This window comes from Panthera leo, chromosome B3 (assembly GCF_018350215.1).
Source record: "Panthera leo isolate Ple1 chromosome B3, P.leo_Ple1_pat1.1, whole genome shotgun sequence".
Classification (NCBI taxonomy): Eukaryota; Metazoa; Chordata; class Mammalia; order Carnivora; family Felidae; genus Panthera; species Panthera leo.
Genome location: NC_056684.1, coordinates 76,912,421 through 76,935,506, shown reverse-complemented (window position 1 = coordinate 76,935,506; position 23,086 = coordinate 76,912,421). Strand labels below are relative to the sequence as shown.

General features: G+C 36.2%; 1 long non-coding RNA gene across 1 annotated transcript in view; it reads right to left on the bottom strand.

Moving 5' to 3' along the window:
- Nucleotides 1-661: 661 nt before the first annotated feature.
- Nucleotides 662-23,086, bottom strand: part of LOC122222413 — a 71,737-nt gene continuing 49,312 nt past the window's right edge. The window contains exon 3 of the long non-coding RNA XR_006203741.1: nt 662-735. This is a non-coding gene — a long non-coding RNA (uncharacterized LOC122222413). The remainder of the gene's footprint in view (nt 736-23,086) is intronic.

The following is a 23,086-nucleotide window of genomic DNA, read 5'->3' as shown; positions in this document are numbered from 1 at the left end:
CATCCTAAAATAAGCCAATCACAAATGACCACATTTGTATAATTAAATATATATGAAATTTTCACAATAGGCAAATCCATAGAGACAGAAAATAGATTAGTGGTCAGAGGCGTGGGGAGAGAGAGAAAGAGAAAGTGCATGCAAATAATGGGTTTTCTTTTGGGGTGATTAAAAGGTCCTAAAATTAGACAGTAGTGAGAATTACAAAACACTGTGAATATACTAAAAAACTAATGAGTTGTACATTTTACAAAGGTGGATTTTATGCTATGAGAATTGTACTTAAAATAATTAAGGAAGATGAGAGTGAGGCAGGTACAGTCTTCTTATATTTGAGGTTAGATCTTTATATGATTGCTTCAGTCTCCATAACAGCCTTTCATTTCCTGATCATGCATAGCCAACAAATTCCATATTAATAACAAAGTAAAGGCACTTTTTTGACATGTCTGAAGAATGTGTTGTTGAAATAAATTAACATAAGTTAACAATGTATAAGCCAAAAGCAACTTTTGAATAAGACATACTGCTAAAGAACTTAATTACATCGAGGTGCCAGATGAAGCTGCCACCTCCCTAGTTCAAGCCAACAAGGAGAAAAGGAAGCCAAAAATAAGAAGGGAAGAATGGAAACACTTACCTGAATGATCCAGTTTTGGTTGGTGACTTAAGACAGTTCCAAAGAACTCTCATATCTTCCTAGCATCGGGGCTTCTAAGTGAAGAAGGAGGAATTCTGGATATGAGACAAGAAGTTATGCTTTGTTAAGCATAAAGGTAACCTCCAAAGCAAGAATGAATATAGAACAAATGAGAAAAGAGATCCAAAAGTTAAATAAAGGTTTTTCTAAACTTTTTTCATTTGCAATTGTTTTTTCATACAGTCCACACAACTGTAGTGATTGCTTTCTCTGTCATGTAATTTAAAATGAATTTCAGACCACTATCATATAGGATTATCTGTGTGTAAATAAAATATCTAAATTATTGCTTCTCAGTCAAGTGAATCAGAATAACCCATGAAAATATTGTAACATTGGATTCCCATAACTGTGTCCCAAATTCATGGAATCAGAATATCCAGGGTTGATGACTAGTTGATGATACTGATGATGGCGATGGTGATGATGAAATACTTGGAGTATGACTTTTGTGATCAATAAGGTTTGCGAATCACCAGGTATCATTATGAAACAAACACACACATACAGTACGTATAATCATGCAATCTGAAATCTGGAATGTGTAAATTAAGGATATATAGAGGGGAAGTACTTTCCATAAAGATATATGGCCAGTTAGCAGCAGTGTTGCATAAGAACCTAGGTTGGTTAAAAACAGTCTTCTATAGGCTGAGCTTATTGTTTCCCTTTACTTCAATTCCCACAGATAGGCGATGAAATTTAAGACTTAATGTTATGTAGCACGGTACAGTTTCTTGCATTAACTTTAAAATCACTTTAAAACCACTGGCCAATAAAACATTTCACTCTTGTAAATGATAAATATCAGGAACAGCTGGAAAATAAATTATTCTTAAATTTCCATGTATATTTATGAATTTGGAAGACCATTTCATCAGAGGTGAAAACACGAAACAGTAAATGATGCTTGCCTCTGGGGAGTGGGAAGGTGAGGTAGATGTGTAGAGCAGGAGGGATGCTTATTTACATTGTAAATGTGTTATAATCAGATCTTCACATTTTTAAATAATAAAAGGAAATAAAATTATTTACAGAATAAAAGGAAAGAAAATTAACTTATCCAAGAAAAGTTATTAGTTTTTCTATTGCTGTGTAACAAATTAGCACAAACTTAGCAACTTAAAAAAAACATGCATTTTTTATCTCAAAATTTCTGTGGTTCTGGGATCCAGATATATCTTAACTGAATCATTTAAAAGAATGTAATTAATGCAATGGCCAAGACTGAATTCTCATCTAAAAGACAGACTAACTAGGAAACAGTCCACTTCTAGTCTCACTCACATTGATGGAAGAATTCCTTTCCTTGTGATTGTACGCTGAGGTCCCCAACTTCTTGCTGCCTATTGTCTGGAAGCTACCTTCAGCTCCTAAAGGCCTTCCTCAGTTCCTTACCATATGAGTATTTACTTCTTCAAAGCTGGCAACGGAGTCTTACATTACACAATCGTGGGAGTGACATCTTATTACCTTTACCATCTTCTATTGATCAGAAGAAAGTCACAGGATGAGCAAGGACTTGGTTTTTGTAGATCTTGCTGATATAACAGATTATATTTTGAAAGGAAACAGGTATTTATTGAGACTCTTTTTGCGTCAGGCACTCTATTAAGGATTGTAAGATTCTGTATATATTTCTTACGGCATTCATATAAAATACTGATACTACCAGTTATACTCTGGGATGAGAACTTAGAGTCACTTTTCTTACGTGATGCAAGTAGCAAGTGTTAGAGCATGAATTTCAACAAAAGTCTTCCCTTAATCAGAGCTCTTCTATTTCTATTCTACTACATTACTGTGTTAGAAGACAGGGCTAAAAACAGGGGTTTTTTTTTGCTCCCCAGTTTGCATAAGGTAGTACATGTTAAATGGGCAGAAGTGAAAAGAAGGGGACATGGAAAAAATTAACAGAAGCATGACTAAATCAACTTACATAAGATTTCACAAGTGAATTCAGTTTATATTATTTGTAATTATTGAAGGCAAATACACAACATTGAAACTTAAAAAGACAGTACTTAGATATAAGCCTTGTGGATTATATAGTTTAATATCCAAGGGCACATAATCAAGCTTGTTTTTTGTTTGTTTGTTTTTTGTTTGTTTGTTTGTTTTAAGGAACAGGTAAAGAATTTAAAGCTTTCTCCAAATAGACTTTCCTTTGACAGTTAAATAGTAATAAAATCCGCTTAGAAGTTTCGATTTTCTCTTGTAATTGGCAACAGTAATTTCTACATTTTGGATTAATTACTAAAAATTTTCATTTCCCATAGGTGGCAGCATAAACTTCAATACAATATACATTACTAGCAATGTTAGTTCAGATCTTCTTTTCTCATAATGGCAAACTACTATTTTGAGGGTTTTCTGATTCCACTGAGTCCATCTTTTGAATCTATTTAAAATGTTTTAAGTAGAGAATAATTTTTTTTTAATTTTTTTTAACGTTTATTTATTTTTGAGACAGAGAGAGACAGAGCATGAACAGTGGAGGGTCAGAGAGAGGGAGACACAGAATCTGAAACAGGCTCCAGGTTCTGAGCTGTCAGCACAGAGCCCGATGCGGGGCTCGAACTCACTGACCGCGAGATCATGACCTGAGCCGAAGTTGGCCGCTTAACCGACGGAGCCACCCAGGCGCCCCTAAGTAGAGAATAATTTATTTTGTTAGAAGTACAAGTATAATGTAAGTAAAAGTAAATGTACAAGTATAATTTTGCATCATTTTTTGAGACAGCCTTATCATTCCATAATGAATAAATGAAAAAAGAACTAAGATTAAAAGCCAAAATCAATAGTTTTAATTGATATAGTTGGGTAGTTAACATGCCACTTTCAGAGTTGACAACATAAGATGATTTTATAATGATCAATGAATTCTTGTCATGCACTGAACTCTCCTTTTTGCAGTATGTACAAGTATGTAGGTGTATAATCTTATATGCAATCATGTCTGACTGGATCAGCTCTCTCAAACTCTCTATTTTAAGTTTGTTTATTTCTTTGGATTCCCAAAGCAGTTAGAAAAGGATTCACATTTGTGTTTTAAGGAATGTCAAAATATTCAATCAACTGGTATTTTTCCATACCTTTTGAATTGGTTGAAAATTTTTCACTCTCCAAAGTACAATATTTAAATTCTACTTAATGAAGTTATATACAAAACAAAATAAACAAACAAAAATAAATAAAAATTCAGTTGTAGTTAATCTTAGGTTAACGTTCACCTGGAAATGTCTTGATTTAAGTGCATTTGTTTCCTTTTTCATGTTTCGATAGATCTCCTTTATTTGTTTTTTGTATAAATTAGCTCTTGAGAATCCACTGTATTCCAGAGAAATCTCATACTTCACAGAAAGCTGACTGGATTTTAGTACAGGATATTTTAACACATTTGTCTACCTTTAGGTGTTTTGCTTTATGTTTCAAAGGTATGATAGCAGTTCAACACTCAAATATCTGCCTTTTATAACTTATCTCCTAAGATATGTTCCAAAACAATGAGGTATATTGTTGACAAAGAATTAAATGTAATAATCAAGCAATTAACCAAGGGTATCTGCAGCACTATATAGAAAGACAAATTAAGAAGACTACCATGGTATCCAGAAGCCATCTGTTAACCAATGTCAAATTGATGATAAAGAAAATTGAGTTCCCTTGGCAGTTGGTTTTTCTCCAGCTGTATACAGCTATAAAAGAGCCATCAAAGACAAATCTGCATTTGTTGTTAATTCAGAAATGCAGTAGATAGGCACTGAGAAACCTCCAGTGACAACTTTTTATTCTGAAAGTTGATGCTAAGATTCCTGGGAAAGTTACACATTGGGCCTTGGATAGGCATTTAAGACCATCTTGACAGGGCAAAATGATGATCAGTACAATTTTCATATGCATGTATGTGCACGCAAATACAGTAAAAATCTGCTCAGACCATGAAATAATGAGATAATCACTTCTAAAGTAATCAACAATGCAAAGGTTAGTTGAAAACTTATACATTTCCCCCAACATTTATTATTGCAATATTCCAATGTGAGTCTCACTTTAAGAAAAGCCTATGACGAAGCAGTACTAGAAAATAATCATAAATTTGGACGGCCTTTAGAAGTAAGACCTGAAAAAGACTAATGTCAAAGACTTAACAAAGGGTCCTCAAGAATCATTATAATACCAACACTCAAAGGAAACTTTAAAAAGTTAACATAATGCCTTGAAAAAGGTTGGGATCTGGAGTCAGGCAAAAGTGATGTTTCAAATTCATACTTCATTTCTTATTAGTTATATGACCTTGGGCATATTACTTAATCTGTAGTGGTGTGTGTATAAAAATGAGACTGATAATAACCGTGCATGGATGTTGAAAGGATAAAATGAATTAATGGGTGTCAAAACTTATTTCTGTCAAATAAAACGTTAAATGTCTTATCAATGGATTATTGAAATAATAATAATTGCTAAGGACTTTAAGCTTATTGTAGAGAGGTCACCAGGCTGAGGATCAGGAAATCTAGCTTGTTCTACCAGCTTTCACCCTGTACAAATCATTTAAGTTCTCTGGACCTCAGTTTACGCTTTGCTAAATTGAGGTTGGGATGGGGATAGAATTAAAATGACTATATTAATTCTAAAATCCACTTATTCCAAGGATTTGCATTAGATTACAAAAAATAAAAGAAAAATATAAAATCACATATTTGCAGAAGAACAATGTTGAAACCATCGCAATCCGTTAGATGTGCTGTGTTTATTGCTAATTTCTTAAAATAAAAATTTAACAGTGGAAAAAGTCAGCTTTTATAGCCCACTTAAGGTTTATGTTTTTATTAGAATGTGTTTTTTTAATATATGAAATTTATTGTCAGATTGGTTTCCATACATCACCCAGTGCTCATCCCAACAGGTGCCCTCCTCAATATCCATCACCCACCCTCCCCTCCCTCCCACCCCCCATCAGCCCTCAGTTTGTTCTCCGTTTTAAAGAGTCTCTTATGCTTTGGCTCTCTCCTACTCTAACCTCTTTTTTTTCCTTCCCCTCCTCCATGGGTTCCTGTTAAGTTTCTCAGGATCCACATAAGAGTGAACACATATGGTTTGTGTCTTTCTCTGTATGGTTTATTTCACTTAGCATCACACTCTCCAGTTCCACCCACGTTGCTACAAAGGGCCATATTTCATTCTTTCTCATTGCCACATAGTACTCCATTGTGTATATAAACCACAATTTCTTTATCCATTCATCAGTTGATGGACATTTAGGCTCTTTCCATAATTTGGCTATTGTTGAGAGTGCTGCTATAAACATTGGGGTACAAGTGCCCCTATGCATCAACACTCCTGTATCCCTTAGGTAAATTCCTAGCAGTGCTATTGCTGGGTCATAGGGTAGGTCTATTTTTAATTTTTTGAGGAACCTCCACACTGTTTTCCAGAGCAGCTGCACCAGTTTGCATTCCCACCAACAGTGCAAGAGGGTTCCTGTTTCTCCACATCCCCTCCAGCACCTATAGTCTCCTGTTTTGTTCATTTTGGCCACTCTGACTGGCATGAGATGATATCTGAGTGTGGTTTTGATTTGTATTTCCCTGATAAGGAAGGACGTTGAGCATCTTTTCATGAGCCTGTTGGCCATCTGGATGTCTTCTTTAGAGAAGTGTCTATTCATGTTTTCTGCCCATTTCTTCTCTGGGTTATTTGTTTCTCGGGTGTGGAGTTTGGTGAGCTCTTTATAGATTTTGGATACTAGCCCTTTGTCCGATATGTCATTTGCAAATATCTTTTCCCATTCCGTTGGTTGCCTTTTAGTTTTGTTGGTTGTTTCCTTTGCTGTGCAGAAGCTTTTTATCTTCATGAGGTTCTAATAGTTCATTTTTGCTTTTAATTCCCTTGCCTTTGGGGATGCGTCAAGTAAGAAATTGCTATGGCTGAGGTCAGAGAGGTCTTTTCCTGTTTTCTCCTCTAGGGTTTTGATGGTTTCCTGTCTCACATTCAGGTCCTTTATCCATTTTGAGTTTATTTTTGTGAATGGTGTGAGAAAGCGGTCTAGTTTCAACCTTCTGCATGTTGCTGTCCAGTTCTCCCAGCACCATTTGTTAAAGAGACTGTCTTTTTTCCATTGGATATTCTTTCCTGCTTTGTCAAAGATTAGTTGGCCATATGTTTGTGGGTCTAGTTCTGGGGTTTCTATTCTATTCCATTGGTCTATGTGTCTGTTTTTGTGCCAATACCATGCTGTCTTGATGATTACAACCTTGTAGTAGAGGCTAAAGTCTGGGATTGTGATGCCTCCTGCTTTGGTCTTCTTCAAAATTACTTTGGCTATTCGGGCCTTTTGGGTTCCCTATTAATTTTAGGATTGCTTGTTCTAGCTTTGAGAAGAATGCTGGTGCAATTTTGATTGGGATTGCAGTGAATGTGTAGATAGCTTTGGGTAGTATTGACATTTTGACAATATTTATTCTTCCAACCCATGAGCACGGAATGTTTTTCCATTTCTTTATATTTTCTTCAATTTTCTTCATAAGGTTTCTATAGTTTTCAGCATACAGATCTTTTACATCTTTGGTGAGATTTATTCCTAGGTATTTTATGCTTCTTGGTGCAATTGTGAATGGGATCAATTTCTTTGTCTTTCTGTTGCTTCATTATTAGTGTATAAGAATGCAACTGATTTCTGTACACTGATTTTGTATCTTGCAACTTTGTTGAATTCATGTATCAGTTCTAGCAGACTTTTGGTGGAGTCTATTGGATTTTCCATGTATAATATCATGTCATCTGCAAAAAGTGAAAGCTTAACTTCATCTTTGCCAATATTGATGCCTTTGATTTCCTTTTGTTGTCTGATTGCTGATACTAGAATTTCCAACACTATGTTAAACAACAGCGGTGAGAGTGGACATCCCTGTCATGTTCCTGACCTCAGGGAAAAAGCTCTCAGGTTTTCCCCATTGAGGATGATGTTAGCTGTGGGCTTTTCATAAATGGCTTTTATGATCTTTAAGTATGTTCCTTCTATCCCGACTTTCTCGAGGGTTTTTATTAAGAAAAGATGCTGAATTTTGTCAAATGCTTTTTCTGCATCGATTGACAGGATCATATGGTTCTTCTCTTTTCTTTTATTAATGTGATGTATCATATTGATTGATTTGCGAATGTTGAACCAGCCCTGCATCCCAAGAATGAATCCCACTTGATCATGGTGAATAATTCTTTTTATATGCTGTTAAATTCGATTTGCTAATATCTTACTGAGAATTTTTGCATCCATATTCATCAGGGATATTGGCCTCTAGTTCTCTTTTTTTACTGGGTCTCTGTCTGGTTCAGGAATCAAAGTAATACTGGCTTCATAGAATGAGTCTGGAAGTTTTCCTTCCCTTTCTATTTTTTGGAGTAGCTTCAGAAGGATAGGTATTATCTCTGCTTTAAACGTCTGGTAGAACTCCCCTGGGAAGCCATCTGGTCCTGGACTCTTATTTGTTGGGAGATTTTTGATAACTGATTCCATTTCTTTGCTGGTTATGGGTCTGTTCAAGTTTTCTATTTCCTCCTGATTGAGTTTTGGAAGTGTGTGGGTGTTTAGGAACTTGTCCATTTCTTCCAGGTTGTCCAATTTGTTGGCATATAATTTTTCATAGTATTCCCTGATAATTGCTTGTATTTCTGAGGGATTGGTTGTAATAATTCCATTTTCACTCATGATTTTATCTATTTGGGTCATCTCCCTTTTCTTTTTGAGAAGCCTGGCTAGAGGTTTATCCATTTTGTTTATTTTTTTCAAAAAACCAACTCTTGGTTTCATTGATCTGCTCTACAGTTTTTTTAGATTCTATATCGTTTATTTCTGCTCAAATCTTTATTATTTCTCTTCTTCTGCTGGGTTTAGGGTGGCCTTGCTGCTCTGCTTCTATTTCCTTTAGGTGTTCTGTTAGATTTTGTATTTGGGATTTTTCTTGTTTCTTGACATAGACCTGGATTGCAATGTATTTTCCTCTCAGGACTGCCTTCGCTGCATCCCAAAGCATTTGGATTGTTGTATTTTCATTTTCGTTTGTTTCCATATATTTTTAAATTTCTTCTCTAATTGCCTGGTTGACCCATTCATTCTTTAATAGGGTGTTCTTTAACCTCCATGCTTTTAGAGGTTTTCCAGACTTTTTCCTGTGGTTGATTTCAAGCTTCATAGCATTGTGGTCTGAAAGTATGCATGGTATGATCTCAATTCTTGTATACTTATGAAGGGCTGTTTTGTGACCCAGTAGGTGATCTATCTTGGAGAATGTTGCATGTGCACTTGAGAAGAAAGTATATTCTGTTGCTTTGGGATGAAGAGTTCTAAATATATCTGTCAAGTCCATCTGATCCAATGTATCATTCATGGCCCTTGTTTCTTTATTGACTGTGTGTCTACATGGTCTATCCATTTCTGTAAGTGGAGTGTTAAAGTCCCCTGCAATTACCACATTCTTATCACTAAGGTTGGTTATGTTTGTGAGTAATTGTTTTATATATTTGGGGGCTCCTGTATTTGGCACATAGACATTTATAATTGTTAGCTCTTCCTGATGGATAGACCCTGTAATTATTATATAATGCCCTTCTTCATCTCTTGTTACAGCCTTTAATTTAAAGTCTAGTTTGTCTGATATAAGTATGGCTACTCCAGCTCTCTTTTGACTTCCAGTAGCATGATAAATAGTTCTCCATCCCCTCACTTTCAATCTGAAGGTGTCCTCAGCACTAAAATGAGTCTCTTGTCGACAGCAAATAGATGGGTCTTGTTTTTTTATCCATTCTGATACCCTGTGTCTTTTGGTTGGCACATTTAGTCCATTTACATTCAGTGTTATTATAGAAAGATATGGGTTTAGAGTCATTGTGATGTCCGTAGGTTTCATGCTCGTAGCGATATCTCTGGTATGTTTTCTCACAGGATCCCCCTTAGGATCTCTTGTAGGGCTGGTTTAGTGGTGATGAATTCCTTCAGTTTTTGTTTATTTTGGAAGACCTTAATCTCTCCTTCTATTCTAAATGACAGAATGCTGGCCAAAGGATTCTCAGCTGCATATTTTTTTGTTCATCACATGGAAGATTTCCTGCCATTCCTTTCTGGCCTGCCAAGTTTCAGTAGAGATATCTGTCATGAGTTTTATAGGTCTCCCTTTATATGTTAGAGCACATTTATCCCTAGCTGCTTTCCGAATTTTCTCTTTATCCCCGTATTTTGCCAGTTTCACTATGGTATGTTGTGCAGAAGATGGATTCAAGTGATGTCTGAAGGGAGTTCTCTGTGCCTCTTGGATTTCAATGCCTTTTTCCTTCCCCAGATCAGGGAAGTTCTCAGCTATGATTTCTTCAAGTACACCTTCAGAACCTTTCCCTCTCTCTTCCTCCTCTGAAATACCAATTATGCATAGATTATTTCTCTTTAGTGCATCACTTAGTTCTCTAATTTTCCCCTCATACTCCTGGATTTTTTTATCTCTCTTTTTCTCAGCTTCCTCTTTTTCCATAATTTTATCTTCCATTCCCCTATTCTCTCCTCTGCCTCTTCAATCCTAGCTGTGGTTGTCTCCATTTTATCTTGCAGCTCATTTATAGCACTTTTTAGCTCCTCCTGGCTGTTCCTTAGTCCCTTGATCTCTGCAGCAATAGATTCTCTGCTGTCCTGTATACTGTTTTCAAGCCCAGTGATTAATTTTATGACTATTATTCTAAATTCACTTTCTGTTATATTGTTTAAATCCTTTTTGATCAGTTCGTTAGCTGTCGTTATTTCCTGGAGATTCTTTTGAGGGGAATTCTTCCGTTTCGTCATTTTGGATAGTCCCTGGAGTGGTGCGGACCTGCAGGGCACTTCCCCTGTGCTGTGGTGTATAAGTGGAGTTGTGGGTGGGGCCGCAGTCAGACCTGATGTCTGCCCCCAGCCCACCATTGGGGCCGCAGTCAGACTCGTGTGTGCCTTCTCTTCCCCTCTCCTAGGGGCGGGATTCACTGTGGGGTGGCGTGGCCCGTCTGGGCTACTTGCACACTGCCACGCTTGTGGTGCTGGGGATCTGGTGTATTAGCTGGGGTGGATCGGCAAGGTGCACAGGGGTGGGAGGGGTAGGCTCAGCTCTCTTTTCCTTCGGTGATCCACTTCAGGAGGGGCCCTGCAGCACTGGGAGGGAGTCAGACCTGCCACCGGAGGGATGGATCTGCAGAAGCACAGTGTTGGGTGTTTGTGCGGTGCAAGCAAGTTCCCTGACAGGAACTGGTTCCCTTTGGGATTTTGGCTGGGGGAGATGGCGCTGGCGAGCGCCTTCGTTCCCCTCCAAGCTGAGCTCTGTCATCCGGGGCTCAACAACTCTCCCTCCCGTTGTCCTCCAGCCCTCCCGCTCTCCAAACAGATCTGTTAACTTATAACCTTCCAGATGTTAAGGCTCGCTTGCTGTCAGAACACACTCCGTCGGCCCCTCTGCCCTCGCAAGCCAGACTCAGGGGCTCTGCTTGGCCGGTGGGCCACCCTCTGCCCCGGCTCCCTCCCGCCAGTCCGTGTAGCGCGCACCGCCTCTCCGCCCTTCCTACCCTCCTCAGTGGGCCTCTCATCTATGCTTGGCTCCAGAGAATCCGTTCTGCTAGTCTTCTGGTGGTTTTCTGGGTTATTTAGGCAGGTGTGGGTGGAATCTAAGTGATCAGCAGGACGCGGTGAGCCCAGCATCCTCCTACGTCACCATCCTAGAATGCGTTTAAGTAAAAATTTATTTAATTTATTCATCCCAGCCACCTAGTTGAACAAGATTCAGCCAGAACTGTGTCTGACTTTTCTTGTACTGGCAGCTTAGAACTTTAGAGTTAGAGAAGATTAAAAAAAACAAAAACAAAAAAAAACAACAAAAACAAAAACCAAAAAAACAACTTATCCACTCCCCACTTAATGGGTGGGAAAAAAATACCATATGAGAGATATTTGTAAATGAGAGAGTATTGGTTCTAGAACCCACATCTCTTGACCCCTAGATCAATCTTTGTTCCACATCACATTTCACTGTTTTTAACAATCTTGAAAATGCATTTCATCTCTTGTCACTGTCTCTGTTCCTGATTACTTATCTGATTTGATTAACTTTGAATGAAGTTACCACATTTTAGTTTAGTACTGCTATGTTGAACAAGCATTTCACATTGGATGATCTCAAAATACAAATGTGTTTGGTCTCCCATTGCCACTTGAAAATGTCTCCCCCCTACCATCGTACAAAAACTTAGCAACCCTCATCATTTTTCAGCTCATTCCTAAATATCAGACATTCAATAGTCATTTCAGGTTACAGCATACAGTTTCAATTCAGAAATACTAAATGCTGCTTCAAGATAGTAACCAATATTTGAATCTTCATTAAAAAATAAGAATCTTTTCCTTTTAGGCATGGTTGGCTTCTTCATGCACTTCTCCTTCCATTAGTTAGCTGCTGTACTGAGCTTACATGATCAGTGAATTCAGAATGAGAGTGAAAGCTGAAGAGCAAGGCTGTTTCTGTTTGCCTAGTTACTGCTAGTGCAGTAGGCAAGCTTAAATTAAATTTAAATTATAAGAAAAATATGCAGGATACAGTAGGAGTTTGGATATAGAGAACAAATAAAAACAGTTAAAAGTAAAACACTGATCTTTGACACAGAGCAAAGGCAACACAATGGAGAAAATTCAGTCTTTTCAACAAATGGTGTTGGAACAAGTAGATACACATGCCAGGAAAAACAAACAAACAAACAAAAAAAAACAAAACACAAAATAGAATCCAGACACAGACATTTCATCTTACAACCTGATTTTTAAAAATGGGCCAAAATCTTAACAGGCATCTCACCAAAGAAGATATACAAACTCTAAATAAGTATATGAACTATGTTAAACATCATATGCCATCAGGGAAATGCAAATTAAAACAATGAGATAGCACTGCACACCTATTGAAATGATGAAATTCCAAAACACTGACAAGCACCAAATGCTGGAGGGGATGTAGAGCAATAGGAACTCTAATTCATTGATGGTGGGAATGCAAAATGGTAACGCCATTTTGGAAGACAGTTTGGCAGTTTCTGATAAAATGAGCATCCTTTTACTATACAATACAGCAGTCACACTCCTTGGTATTTACTCAAATGAACTGAAAACTCATATCCACACAATAATCAGCACACAGATGTTTTCAGTAGCTTTTCCAGAATTGCCCCACCCGGAAGTAACCAAAAGGTCTTTCAGTAGGTGAATGGATAAATAAACTATGGTATATCAACACACTGCAATAACAGCCAGTGCTAAGAATAAATGAGCTATCAAGCCATAAAAAGACTTGGAGGACATATTACTAAGTGAAAGAAGCCCATCTGAAAAGGCTGCATACCGTATGATTCCAAAATTATGACCTGGAAAAGGCAAAACTACGGACAAAGTAAAAAGATCAGTGGTTTCCAGAGGTCAGAGGAGAAGGAGGGATCAATAGGCAGAACACATAGAATTTTTAGGGCAAAGAAGCTATTCTGTGCGATACAATATTAGATACATGTCATTATATGTTTGTCAATACCCATAGAATGTACAACACCAAGAGTGAAACCTAATGTGAATTATGGACTTTGGATCATAATGCTATGTCACCATAGCTTATCAGCTGTAGAACGGTACTAGTTTGGTGAGGAATGGTAATAGTGGGGGTGGGGTGGGGTGGGAGTACATGGGAACTCTGTATTTTCTGCTCAATTTTGCTGTGATATAAACCTGCTCTAAAAAATAAAGTCTATTTTTTAAAAGATAAGGCAGAAGAGTTTAACTTAATACTTTAAAAAAAAGATAAACTGGGACACCTGGGTGGCTCAGTCGGTTCAACGTCCAACTTCAGCTCAGGTCATGATGTCATGGCCCGTGAGTTCAAGCCCCACATCGGACTCTGTGCTGACAGTTCAGAGCCGGAGGCCTGCTTTGGATTCTGTGTCTTTCTCTCTCTTTGCCCCTCTCCTTCTAGCACTCTGTCTTTCTGTCTTTCTCAAAAATAAATAAAAACATTAAAAAAATAAATAAATAAAATTAAAAAAAAGAGAAACTGAAATTTTTGTTAGATAATTATATAAAGAGTTAGCTTTGGGCACATTCAGTTGGAGGTAAGAGTAAGTTTTAAATAAATTTTTAAAATGTATAAATGTCCTACTACAAAATGAATTCCCCTACAAAAGAAAGGAAGAACAAAAACAGAGACAACAAATCAACTATAATTCATGTAAGACTACCTATCAATCTTGGATCTGTTTTAAACAATATCTAAGGTAAGAAAAAACATTAACCGAAATATAGATGATCACATCAAAATCACTAAACAAATATGATTTGTCATAGAATATAAACCAAAATATATCTAATTCATATTCTAGAATAAATTAGACATGTATAAGCAAAATAGAAAGAAAAGAGAGCACTCTCTGTCCCCCGTTCATGCTCTGTCTCTGTCTCAAAAATAAATAAATGTCAAAAAAAAAAAAAAATAGGGGCACCTGGGTGGCTCAGTCGGTGAAGTTTCCAACTTTGGCTCAGGTCATGATCTCATGGTCCATGAGTTTGAGCCCCACGTCGGGCTCTGTGCTGACAGCTCAGAGCCTAGAGCCTGTTTTGATTTCTGTGTCTCCCTCTCTTTTTGACCCTCCTCCATTCATGCTCTGTCTCTCTCTGTCTCAAAAATAAATAAATGTCAAAAAAAATTTTTTAAAAAAAGAAAGAAAAGAGAGCGTGAGGTACCTACCATAAAGGTTAGAAACAAAATGTGACAGTTTCTAATGTTGAGATTCAACATTAGGATGTTTACCCCCCAGCTAGCTTTAATAAACCGTATTCATTCTTTAGAAGCAAAGTAATGGTTAGTCAGTGTAGTATGAAATAGAAAATGTATATACTTCCATGTATTTCAGTATATATCTCCATAATAGCATTTACTACAATATATTCAATCACTTTATTTAAATATACATATAACCTCCTATGGAAAGGATTTGTATGAATAACACTTGGCACAGTGGCTGCAATACAGCTGTCTCTCAAATGCATGAATAAATGAATAACCAGAAATATATTGAGCTGTAGGGGAGAGTAAGCATAATTATACTATTTATTATTTTCTAAATGTATATTCTTAGCCAGTAATTATATACTTTAAAAATATTACTCTGCTTAATTATATGATTTGTGATTATCCATTACTATATCTGAAATAAGGAAATGTCAATTAAGTTCTTTGACCACACAGTCCATAAATGGAACTGAGTATATATACCCAAGTACATATATCAAAAGCATTTGCACTTCCATTATACCATATACCTAGGAATTATATGGTTTCACTAAGTTATATTACTTGAAAAATAAATAGTAAGTGGCATGACCAAGGTAACATAGACAGAACCTTAATTCCAGTGTTCATTTGGCTCAAAGAAAGGATTATCACTCAGTCTGTATTCTTTTTGTGTTCATATGTAACAAAGAACCATGACTAATAATGTCTAGCTAAGCAAATGGCTACTAACCTCTAAGACATATGAAGTTAACAGTATAAAACGGGGAAAAAGAGCCAGGGCAGAGTAAAAACAGCATGCCAAAAAGCCTCCAGGAAATAAATAAATAAAAGTTGAAGTAAATAAATAAGATGTTATGACAAGATTTAGAGGAAAATGTTCCCTGGGAACTCCAGGAAAAGCCACAAAGGACTGTAGTTTTGGCGTTGCCTGTGGGAAACCAGTGCGATTATTATTCCAATGACCTTCAAGATATTTACTACATCAGTCTTTCCTGCCTAAGGTAGGGACCCATGATGTGTGGTACAAATACAAGCCAGTAGGTGAACAGGTTTAAGACGCAATGTTCTGTTCACTGGTTTATCATGTAGAGAATGATGAGATATTAATATGATAGAATGAAATTATGCACAAAAGCCTGAAAAGAATAGTCTGAGGATGAAAAAAAAAGAGAGAAAGTCATAGTTTTTATATCATCTGGGGCCTTCTTTGGGCCTTTCTTTTCTTGGGTCTCCTTAGCAGACATGGCTGAAAAATTTTTACATGCTTAAAATAAACATTGAAGAGTTGCAGGTCACTTCCCAACTATAGTTATTGTAATAAATAAAATTAGGGAATAATAGCTAGCTTGAAGTCACTTCCTGGTAGAGAACACAGACAAGGAAACATGACCACACAAAAAAAGGAAAGAATGGGGCTGAGGCTCAACTATTTGGTACCCACTGTGATCCCTGTACCCGTGAAGAGAGAGAAAACTGGAGTGTTTAGCTCTGGCAACCAGTGGAGACCAAAAATTTGTCATAGGAAGGTCGAAGATAGCATGAATGACTGGTTACATCTAGAATACTTCCAGGGAATAGGGTCTGACAATTTTGCTCTCTTTTCCTAGAACTATGCTTTGGCAATTAGCCTGTGTGCATAAGGTCCATACACAATATTTTTCGTGGTTGTAACCATTCTTGCCAGGCTGTAAACTAGCCCATGTTGGACTGAAGTTGGGTCAAGCTGACAAACAGAAGCACATGTTACAGCAAAGACAAATAACAGTAACTCTACACAACTAGTACACGTGCAGACCCATCCTAGGGAGAATCTAAAACTTCTGATGTCAAATCATGTCGTGCAAGGCAGAAAATCAGAAGTTGGAATGAGTTTTTATGTTGACAAACAAGTCAGTAAGTATTTGAAAAGTTACGACAAAGAAAAGGCACATCTTAGCTTTTTTCAGTAGAAGAACGAAGGAAGGGTAAGGTTACCTGCGTTTTCACCAAGTGAACTTTACACTGAAAAGAGCAAAACAAACATGAAAAATTGACAATTTCAAAATAGATAAGAACAGTAAAAGAGTTTCTAGATCTATACACCATGGTTACTTAGAAGTGGGGGCAAAAAGTGGTATCATTGCAAAAAAAACTGTTCACTACATTTTGAATCTAATGGAAAATGTATATGACAGACAAATATTACTCTAGTAGTGAGTTTCTTATTTATAGAAATGACCAAGAAACTACAAAGGATGTTGAAAAAAGACAGTTTTCAAGGGCTGTGAGGTTCTAATAGATAAACTCTAAGTTACCTTCCAAATGTTAGCGCTACTAAGTGCTAAGAAACACTGTCATCTTGGATCACCTGGGTGGCTCAGTTGGTTAAGCATCTGATTCTTGATTTTGGCTCATGTCATGATCTCATGGTTCATGAGATCAAGCCATGTGTCGGGCTCTGCGCTGAGCGTGGGGCCTGCTTGGGACTCTTTTTCTCTCTGCCCCTCCCCTGCCCACATGTACTCTCTAGCTCTCTCTCAAAAATAAAAAAAATAAACATTAAAAAAAGGAAATCATTGTCATCTTTATTATCATAAGAAAGCATGATATTTATTATATTATATGTCCATGTTAAAACTAGTATATATAAAATTAGGCCGAAAACTCCAATAGGCTGCTTTGTTCTAGTCTCAGAATAGGCCCTTTAGCACTGGATAACTTTGAATGAATTAATTATTTGCTTCTTTCATTCTTGCCTAATTATACCTATATTAAGCAAACACATTTAGGCTTTAAAGTCCGAGCTAATTTGAATACAAATGTAGATAAAAGGATAATGCAATTATATGACCCTTAATGTTTATATAAAATCAAGATAACCTGAGATTTTGGTGTATCATGTGGTTTTAGCAAGCGGTATGCTTGCCAGCTGTTTTTTTTTTTTTTTTTAATAAAATAATACATAGGAACCTCTCACTAGAAAGAACAAATGTTGTATTTGAGTACTTCCTGTTAATCTCTCCCGCCCCTACCCAAAGTACCACCACCAGCATTAGCACCTCCATAATAATTACATCTCTTACAAATGAGTGGTAGAGTATTATGGTGGGAGGAGACTGAATTAGGAGAATATGGGAGAAATCAGGCTTGTAAAAATTGTGAACAATTTCTTTCTAAAATATGATTAAAGAGGAACCCACATTTATCCAGAAAATTTCTTAATATTCTGACAAATAATCTCCTTATTTTTGAATAAAAGGACCACAGTTGAGACATCTGATTACTGTAACATACATCCTTATATGAAGTATAAATATTACTTTGTATATTATAAAATTATTTTCTCAAATGTAGAAGATATACAAAAGACACTTAATATTTTTAAAAGAATGGATGAGATTTACCTCTTAGTTTTTCACTGAAAGAGCACACATAATAACTTGTGATCTTCCCTAGCCAACTTTCAAAACCAGTGGACAAAGACACAGATATAGAAAACAATAAATTGTTTAACATGTCTATACTAATTGTAATGTACAAAATCCTAGTTACAGCTCTGGAAGTGGTCTGTAATGTCCAGTTTTAGACATACAAACAAGAAGAACAGATATTAAAATAGGAAAATTCCCAGCCTGTCAATATGAATTATGGTCAAGAGTATCAGTAGACAAATAAGACATAAGGTTATAAATATGAAGCAGAAAGTACAGGCCTTAGCTATTACACTGGAAGTGTTTCTCAAAATAAAATTTAAGAACCAGATTCATACCTTCAAAAATTAACCACAGCTTCTATTGATAGAAATTTAATTGTAAGTTTCTATACAGTTATGTTTTGGGGGTGATTGAAAGTCCAAGTGCTCTTCGTTATATGAGAACTGCAGGCAAAAGTTTTTCTCAGCTTTCAGATGCAACACTTTGATGCCTATAGAGTTAAAGATTGTTTCAACACGAGATGTCGGGTAGAAAAGCAGAAATGGCAATCAACAGACAGAAGATTCTAGGCTACCACTGAGTCAAGGAGACAAGCACTAACAAGAAAAATGAGAAAAGAGGGATTTAAGAGTAATCGAATACCATTAAAATTTTTTTAAAAACTCACAATTTCATGACAAACAATAGCATTATCTTGTATTCACCCAGCTCATTTTACATATACCAAATGTCTTGGTAGAGATGATTGCATTAATGCACACAACAACTGGTCTCTGATACGGAATGGAAGCAGGTCACATTATTTGACAGTCATAGAGCAATTCAGTAATTTTCTGAGTAAAATCAGAATCCAAGCAATCATAAATTTTAATTTACTAATCTATTTCCTAGCTTGTATTACCTATACAAAATGTTTTCAATTTCTTCCCCTATTCAAGTGGCTGCACACTTCACCATTTGCTGATGTCAAAGTTTGTTATCTTTGAACAATGATCAGCTACTGCTGAAGAACATTATTTCTCTATCACCTCTGAGGACTTCAGAGTAAACAACATTGCAAAAGAGATATGAGCTAGGATGCCATTATCATAGGCTAGAAACATCCAGAAAACAAAAGACATTATTTCTTCTTAACTCTTTTGAACAACAAATATGTAATATATGTCTAACCATCAGAATAACGAAATAATATGTACTGATCTGTGACAATAATTTCAAATATTCCTGTAACACTACTTTTCATGTTAGATCTTAATTGAAAGAGGACACTAGCATAAATCACCTTTTTACAATAAAAACCAGTGATTTCCTCTCAACTCAATGCAGTAAGGTGGAGTCATTTCACTTCAATGTAGCCCCCACAAACATAAACAAGGTAGCCATCTCTCAAGTCATGTCTAAAACCAAATTGAAACAACAACTTCATAATGACTGATGGCTTCAGGGGAGCTCTACCTTAAACAAACAAACACACATACACAAATAAACGTATCCCTATTATGTGGAGTAAGCGATGTTTGTTAGACACAAAACTATGATGTGGGTTAAATTTTTTTTTCTGCATTAGCAGAAGGAAGACAAAAATCTTAATAGAGTAGAACAGCCTACATGTTAAGGATTCCTGAAGTCTGCAAGGGATGATGCTTCCTAGTACTTATTGGTGTAGAGAAGGTGCTCCTGCTCTTCCTAAAGCTTCTAACACACTGTTAGCCATCATGCTTTAAATGAAAAAATCCTGGAACAATCTGGAATTACCTGGTTCCCAAGCCAGCCAGCCTGTCAACATTTGAAAATCAATGTTACCAGTTTCTTGTCTAGTGGGAGGTTTACTTAACAGAGGTAACTCCACAGTCATCCTTGGCACACCTGGTCACAGAAACACATGATTTACACAGCTGCACAGTCTGGGTTTGTGTTGAGAGATTTAGCAGATGAGGCATAAAATTTGAAAATATGCAGCCAGGGAGATGGGTAGTATGAAAACCCTCTGTTCCATAAACATCGGTCTTCAGATTTTTGTTCATAAGTCTTTCCAGCTAAGTAGAAAAATGACAAAGTTCTAAAAAAGTATATGAGTATGCTGTAAAATAAATAGATTAGCCAACATGAACTGGCATAAATAAATGTTCACCATTTTAATGTATCATTATGCATGACAATTGAATGAACACATTGGTCAGGATAATGTTGGAAAACAAAAATAAGAAATTAGGCCTATGGAAACATGAGGGACAAATTCAGAAAATATAAACAAAGGTATCTACACTTATCTTGTTCAGAAGGTAAAGTGGGAGTTAAAAATGTAGAGGGGGGGGCGGGCACCATCCAGGAGATTCACCTGGCTATGCTTGTTGTTGGACCTGAGATGTACAAATTAGCTCTATGAAAAAAACGGGGGAGAGGCAGATAGAAATCATGAATTTGTTAATGTGTCTTCTTCTGTGTGCCTTTTTAATCTAGCACTATTGTACCCAGTTAAATCCCAGTTACTAAATAATAATTTGTATTGCACTACCTCCCATTACTAAATAATAATTTGTATTGCACTACAGAAAAGATTAATCCATAAAAAATCTTAGGGATATACCATGAATGATCTTCAGTTCATATAGAATGAACATGTTTTATTTTTTAATAATAGTATTTAGTTAATGATGCCACTTTTTCTTTATCATTAATATTCTTAGTGCAAAATATTTTGGAATGCTAATATATTGAATACTTTTGTTTTACCAACTAAATGCTAACAATATTATATAGCCATATGTACCTCACTCATCCTGAAACTTTACTACTCTCTATTATTTTAAACGTATGTACACATTAATAAGGACAATAGCATTAGAACCTTATTTTAGAACATGAAAAGAAGCATAATACATGAACAAAATAAAAATAATAAACATAATTACTAAATAGTTGTCAAGCATAAAGCTGATCTTGGATGAGCAAATGATGTAGAAATTAACACTTTCAATTGCTGGTCAAAATAAAGTGGTAAAATTTGAGTCAACTCAGCCTGGATGCCAATTACTCCAAGAAGCCTTCCAACATATCCCAACTTTAAGTGACAATTTACTTGCTGAAGTCTCAGAGCAATTGATTCATATCTGTTTTATGAAAAAAAAAAATACTACCCATGAACCATTCCATATAATTCATTGTATACTTTATCTCTTCTATCCCTCTGGAAAGTTTTAAGGGCAGGAGATTTATCTGATTTGTTTTCTAAATGGTTAATTTAGATTTGTTTTCTAAATGGTTACTTTTTAATGAATGAATGAATGATAGTCTTATAAGGTCTCAGGGTATCAGTCAGGGTGACAATTCTCATCTGGAGCTTCTTATTACCATCTTCCAAGATCACTGATCATTGACATAATTTAGCCTCTTGTGGTTGTAGAACTGAGATCTCCGTTTTCTTGACATATTACTCCCTTCAAATTCAAGCAAACAAAGGACCACTGCATTTTTTTAAGCTTTGAATTTCTCTGAATTTGCTTTTAAGGGATCATGTGATTATATTGGACCCTGGCTGCTGGATAATCCAGGGTAATTTCCCTGTTTTAAATTCAACTAATCAGTTAATTTAATTACATCTACAAAGTTCCTTTTGACATGGTAAATAATATATTCACAGTCTATGGGTCAAGGGATCAAGGAGTAGAATCATCTTAGAGGCTACAATTCACCTACCATAACTATCTTGTCTAAAATTTTATTTTCTAATATATACTTATTTGAGTATGGAAGCAGAATTTTATTAGATCACTATTCCTAAAGATGAGAATATAGTCATTTTCACATTCATACTTCAGGGTGAATTAGTCAGAATTTTAATTTTTTAAAAACTAACTTGGGGTGCTTGGGTGGCTCAGTTGGTTAAGTGGCCGACTTCGGCTCAGGTCATGATCTCACGGTCCGTGAGTTCGAGTCCCGTGTCAGGCTCTGTGCTGACAGCTCAGAGCCTGGAGCCTGTTTCAGATTCTGTGTTTCCCTCTCTCTGACCCTCCCCCGTTCACGCTCTGTCTCTCTCTGTCTCAAAAATAAATAAACGTTAAAAAAATTAAAAATAAATAAATAAAATAAAAAATAAAAACTAATATGTGCACTTAAGGAATAAGATTTATAGAAATGCAAAGGATAATATAGAAGGATGGTGTCATTTTATAGCATGGACAGGTATTTCCCAGGAGAAAACTAAAGAGTGGCCTGAGTGCACTACTAAAGTGTGGCATTCTGGAGTAGGATGCTACAAAGTAGGAGTGAGCAGGACAGAGACAATGAAGAACCATAAACAGCTTCCTAAGGGCTATAAGTATTATAAAGAGGTAGGTAAGCTAACCAGATCTTAGATTTCCCTCCTCCTTTACCAACTACTTAAGCACCACACAGACACACACAGACATACAAACACACACACACACACACACACACACACACACACACGCGCACACATACACACGCGCGCACACACACACAAGTTCCTAGACAGAAACAGAGGTACACGAACCATTCTAACAAGTTTCTAGAGGTGAGAAACCTGTTTCTGTCTCCTGGAGCACTGCACAATCTTTTCATAAAATAACAACAGATTTGGGATTGAGGTAAAGGGGAATTTAGAATAGAAGGAAAGATACAATATGCAAGTATTTCTAATGGTTTCAAAACACCCCTTAACTTCCATGAATAACCTTGTCTCTTCAATTATTGCAATGTATATTTAAAGAAAGAAATAATTTTCTTTTGGAACAAATATTGAGTTCACAATAATCCAATCATAACCTCAACAGGGAGAAAAACCAATCTCTGTTTCACTTCACTGCACCATAGTATTTAATCTTTTTCTATTGATAGTTAGTGCATGCAATTTCCATTAGAAGAGTTTTAAACATCAGAGGTAACATTTGGAGGCAGCAGCAGATTCACAGCAGCTCTTTAATATTTGGTCACTTCATAATTAGATTATAACTTTACAAGAAAGCACATACAAGGCACTGGGTCACAGCTTTAAAGCTATAAAACCAATAAAATCATCCAGGGTGTATCATTATTTTGAAATGACTTATAAGCAGTTTCATTTTACTGCCAAACATTTTTATAATTCCTTTCCCAAAGACAAATGTGTTCAGCTTGATTTGTGT